This window comes from Cyrtonyx montezumae, unplaced genomic scaffold (assembly GCF_038088225.1).
Source record: "Cyrtonyx montezumae isolate F1298 unplaced genomic scaffold, pur_monq_1.0 scaffold_8, whole genome shotgun sequence".
Classification (NCBI taxonomy): Eukaryota; Metazoa; Chordata; class Aves; order Galliformes; family Odontophoridae; genus Cyrtonyx; species Cyrtonyx montezumae.
The window spans coordinates 15,888,108-15,894,107 of record NW_027072089.1 but is presented as its reverse complement, the minus strand read 5'-3'; positions in this window follow the sequence as shown (position 1 = coordinate 15,894,107).

Here is a 6,000-nt window from a genome sequence, read left to right as displayed (position 1 = left end):
CTGACATAATCAGATGCTTTGGATCTATTAATGGAATATTTTGTGATTGCTCTTGATTTCTGATTCATTCTCAGATTATGTTTGGGCTAGTTTTTTATTCACTTAACTTAAACTATTAATAGAAGGATAAAGGTACAATTGTAGATGAATTCAAAGCTTCCTCTTCAAAATATCTTTGCATGTTTGCGTAATGGTCACTCACTGAGCTTTTTCTTTTCACTCTCATCTGGCAGAAATAAATGCAAAATAATGGTAAGACACTACAATGAAATGCATACAATTGGAATTCAATAGTACATATTTTTGGCAAAAGAAAGGAGTTAAAGTTCATATTGGTGATACATTCAGATAAAAAGTCATGAAGCCCGTTTTCTAATTCAGAATACGAGAGTTTGTACCTCTTTTTGATGTGCTCAAGTCTTTATTTCAACAATCACCTTTGGGATTATGTTTTCTAACTTAAATGATTTTCACTGCCAATTTCATTATGGTTCGCATCTGGCATTTCTTATATAATACTATGCTTTTGCTTTCATGTATTCATTAAGGTAATTATAATTCAAGGTAATGTCTGAAAATAAGCCTGTTAGCAACCACAGTCTTCCTAAAATATTATTACTTTTTGCATATACGGCACTAAAACTGTCAAGACTAATAATTCTGCACTATTTGGCTTTTTTTTTTTTTCTATTCGTTAAAATGCTCTTGCTGCATGTTATTTCAATTTATTGCTCTGATTGTTTAGGAAGAAGAAATAACAAAGTCTTCTAAGTGGACTGAAAGTGCTCTTTTTTCTTCTTTTTTTAATCAAAAAAGCTTTTAAAATCATATAACTGTCTGCTTTTAAATCCAGCTTTGAGATCTCATAGTAAGAACAAGTATCTAGAGAACCTGTGACAGAAAAGTCAGGCAGAGGTAGCACTGAGTTTCCTCAAAGGCTTATCCAGTCTTATTCCTATGAGTCCACAATCATTTTCTCTCTTCTAATCCCAGTTTCCAGCTGGTATTTTAAAATGGTATCCTGCGTTAAAAGAACTCCTTCCTCTAGTAAAGCACTGAGATTTATCTTCCCAGAAAAGACTCCTGTAACGTGACTGTGTGTTAGCTGCTTGATAGATGGCAAAGAGAAATCTATAGAAGAATTTCCAACTGAAAAGAAGGCAGACCTCTTTCTAAATGTTCATTTCCTAAGCTATTTTCTCATGTGTTCCTTCACATTTTTCTTTAGTCAGGGTTGTCCTTCTTAAAGATGTGAGAGATCATCCTGTTCACTCTATTTTAGCTTATATTTTCCTTATGTTATAGTCAATTGTTCTCCTTCTTTCCATTTTTGTGGTATTATACCTGCTTATTTTATCTTCTTTACACTCCCTTATATTTCCTTTACCTCTTTTCCCTGTAGCCATCAGCCCCTCATTTTTGGACTTTTTTTGTCTTCTTACTTCTCATCAAACTCAGTGAAGAGCTTCTCAGACCTTCCCTGAGAATTGTCACAAGGATTTTCAGGAATCTCCTTGCCCTAGCTTGGGTGGCAGCTTCCCTTCTTGTATGTGAAACCTCACAGACTTGTAACTGATTAAGACTTCTGAGAGAAGTGTTAACCTAGATAAACACATCTTTATGTTACAGATAAGCTTCACCTGTAGAATTTACAAAGCATGAGTGAAACCTGACAGAAGAATTTATTTTGCTAATTCTCCAATGTATTTTTATGAGAGTCTAATATTATTTAATTTTATTTTGCTCTATAAATTCCTCAGTTGCATCTTTGTATTGTGATATCTGCAACCAATACTTCATGAAAATGCACACTCATTAGAAATCTTAGTGATACAGTTCTTCCTTTGTATCTCAGAATGCATACACCAATGTCAAAAAAGACAGCAGCAGAAATTCCTCTCTTGGCAGTTTGCTGAAAAACCTTCTTTCCAAAAACCCAGTTCCCATCCAAGTAACTAAGCCAAAGGCAATTACTGTTAGCCCTCACCAATGGAAATATATAAATGGATATATTCTTGAATGCATCCAGGAGAGTTTAGTCAATCCTTGAAACTTTAATCTTCTATTATGAGATCTGAGCATCAGAATCCATAAAGCTGAGAATGTATATGGGCATAAGACATTCATCGTTTTGAAGATACCAAGTTGAATACACATTGTGTCAACAAATTCAGCACTGATGAAAGCTTATGCACATACTTATTTATCTCTGAGACAAGGCTATCCCAGTCATTTGGATGAGTAATTGTAAGTACTTTCTCTGCAAAGTGCTATTATGCTCAACATATTTTACAGACAAAAAAAAAAAGTATTTTAATACTTCTTCACTGTGTTGTATGTTCTGAAATCAATTTTCTTCGTTTATTTGTATCTCTCATTAACATTTCTACCTACTGTGTTTAAATTAGTACTGTAACCTCTGAAGTGCTATTAAAGATGGCCAACGTCGTCTGTCATTGTCAACGTCACTGTTTTTGTATTGACGTAAAAGAAAAATCCTGCTTTTGGTTTAAGTTATTCTCCTTAAATTACTAGAACAACTTTGGTTCTCAGAAGGTATTTCTTTGTCTAACTGTTGCTTCAAATTATGGGCAAAAAGGCCTTGTGGAAATATTTAGCAGCTTTTACTAATTAAACTTTAATTACCTTGTAATGAAATAAAGAAAATGCATATGAAGGAAATAATCTAAATTGAGTTGTTAGTGTAGTACAGTCAGGTCCAGTCAGCATTCAGAGAAGTGAAATGAGTCATAGAATCATAGACAACCTGGGTTGAAAAGGATCTCAAAGATCATCTAATTTCAACTGCCCTGCCAGAGGTAGGGTTGCCAACCACTAGAGCAGGCTGCCCAGAGCCACATCCAGCCTTGCCTTGAATACCTCCAGGGATGGGGTATCCACAACCTCTCTGGGCAACCTGTTCCAGCTTGTCACGTCCCTCTGAGCGAAAAACTTTCTCCTAACAACCAACCTAAATCTCCTCTGCTTTAGTTTAAAGCCATTCCCCCTTGTCCATGTAAACAAGTCATTCCTCCTCCTGTTTATATGCTCCCTTTAAGAACTGGAAGGCCACAATGAGGTCTCCTCCTCTCCAAGCTAAACAAGCCCAATTCCCTCAACCTTTCTTCATAGGAGAGATGCTCCAGCCCCTCTGATCATTTTAGTGGCCCTCCTTTGGACCTGTTTCTACATCTCTGCATCTTTCTTGTGCTGCGGGCCCCAGGACTGGATGCTGTACTCCAGATGGGGCCTCACAAGAGCTGAGTGAAATTTGAGCTGAGAAATGTGATGTTTCCTGGTTTAACAGTGATACTGCACAAGACTGCTCTGTATTCTTCATTAATAGTGCTTACTGAAACCTCTTGAAGATGAATTTTTCAGCTATCCAAACTGTTTTGAACCTGTCATATGTTGAGAGCCTACTACATGTGGCTAGAGCAGATGGAAGCCCTTAGATAGCTGTGCTGGGAACTGCTACTTCCCAGTACAGTCCTGAAAAAATTAAACCAAACTGCCAGCTGTGACAGGATCCTAATCACCTATGGGGCTGAATGCATAGGTTAACTTATCTCTACACAAGCTACACACTGTTGAACATCTAGCCTTCGTAGTTTATTTAAGTACTAAGGTGTTTTACCATGGGTTGCATGGCAGGAAAGCTGCCCTCTAAAATGAATTCCACTGAAAGACTTTAATAATGGAGGACCACATGAACAGCTATAGATTCTGCTGGAAACAGATTTCCTCTTCAATGACTAGCTGAGAGCCACTTGGATGGTAGGCATCATAGCCATAATGCTCACACTTCAAGACCTTTGATTTACAGAGACACTTTGTCCTGCCAAGGGCTTCTGTTCTGCCACTGCTTTCTAAATGACAAGATCAGCATTGGCAGAAGGCCAACATTTATGTAACAACCTCCCACACTCTAAGAATATAAGAGGAACCATTATGAGCTAGACATACTGTCTGTTGTTCTCTAAAAGTAACCAAGAGGATGAATCGGGAAGTATATGTAACATAGCAAGGCAATAAGGTGTAATCACTGCGTACTTATCAGCCTAAAATTTGCAGTCAGAGATATTATCTATTTTGTAATATTTGATATGCCTCTTTTCCATGAACTTGTTAAGAAACTCCTTGAATAGAGCCTATAAGAACAAATTGACGTGGTCCTGGTCATTAACAGATCATAAGGGTGACGGAGCAGTGGCACAGCTGCACAGAGAGGTGGTGGAGTCTCCTTCTCTGGAGACGTTCCAGACCCGCCTGGACGCCTACCTGTGCAACCTGGGCTAGGGAGCTGCTTTGGTTGGACTCTGTGGTCTCTAGAGGTCCCTTCCAATCACTACAATTCTGTGATTTTGTGATCTAGATGAGCAGTGGGATGTACATGAACCTGTTTGGAACCATCCTATGCATGGCTGAACTGATTCATCCTCCATTTCTCCAAAGGAGCTATGTAGTCTATCTATCATGTACACTATTATTAGTTGGTCACAGTAATACCAACTGTCAATATGCAAGAAAGATGGTAAAGATTCAATAGATTGCTCCAGAAGTTATGCCTCCTATTTTATTTTCATGGAAATTACAATAGATACAAAGAGCACAGAAACACTATTTGATAGAGCAAATTCTCAGCTACAAAGTACTGTTTTTCAACTTAGTCACCACCATTAGCTACATATATTCACCAGCAATGAACAAGAACCCGCATAAAAATCTGTACAAGTGGAGGTGACCAACAATTTCACAGCTGCTATGACAAAACTGTTGCTGAAATGCACCACCTTGTTGTGCTTGCATCCACTGTTTGGTCTCCACAAACATTCAGTAAGTGTTGACAAATATTGATGGGTGTGATTATGATGAATTCAGTGACACACCTTTGCTTCATACAGACTTCCATGTTAGACATCATTCTGTCAGACTGCCCCTCTACTGCCATTCGTAACACGGCAACAAAATGTAAAATACTATTGGCAGGAAAGTTCATCCTCTACTGCTATACCACCACCATCTGCCTCAGACGTTGTGGGCCAACACAATGATATAGGAGGCATTACTTTCAGAGTAGCTCTTGTGGAAAGAATATAGCATTTGATCAAACAGATATATTCTATACTTGGTTACAGAACATCTCTTGTGAGCCTTGGTATCTCCCTATGTTTTTCTTCATCTGGTTCTCTGTAACCTTTTCCTCTTTCTAGATATGCATTGCTGTGTGAGTGAACAGTACTCCACACAACCCAGTTTTAAGCCCAGTCAGGAATTGAAGAACTCATTATACTACTGTACAGCAATAGTAACAATCAGTGCAGTCCAGATGTTTCAGTATGGCCCTTAACATGCTTATAAGATCCTCTTTGGTAAGTGATCTCCTACCTACATCTTTGCCTACCACGTGCTTTTGTCTGTAAAGATTTTCCTTGTAGGTCTGTTTGGAGAAGACCACTGATGTTTTGGAGAACAGCTCAGTAGTGGGAATACACAGACTCCACAAAGTGTTTTTATTCCGTCCTTGAAGACAACTTGTGTTGGGATGTGCCACACAAGCTCCTATCTCTGTTGGGATTTTTATAGAAAGGTTTAACAGATCAGCAAAGTAACTAAACACAGAAACACTTTAGGACTAAGCCCAACCCCTACAAGAGACTGGGAAGAGTTTAGCCCTGAGTTCAGCAGACTGCTCTGTCTTTCACTGAACACGATGAAACTCCTCAGTGGCTTGGTCTCCTGCTGTCAGGGGTTAAATTGATCTCCAGTTCTCTAGATGCATTTCTGGGATCACAGTACCAGGAAAGTGAGAGAGATTCTCATAAGGAAAATACACTTGTTTTTCACAGACAGGACCTTCTGATGGCTCTGTCCTGTGGAAAGACTGTGGGACAGCCATGGTGACCCTGTCAAGGAAGAAATCAGAGCCAGTGTGGGAGTCCATCCTCTGTCTCCTCTCTGGCTTTGTTCCCTTTGTCCTGCAGAGCTGTGCTTGTGACC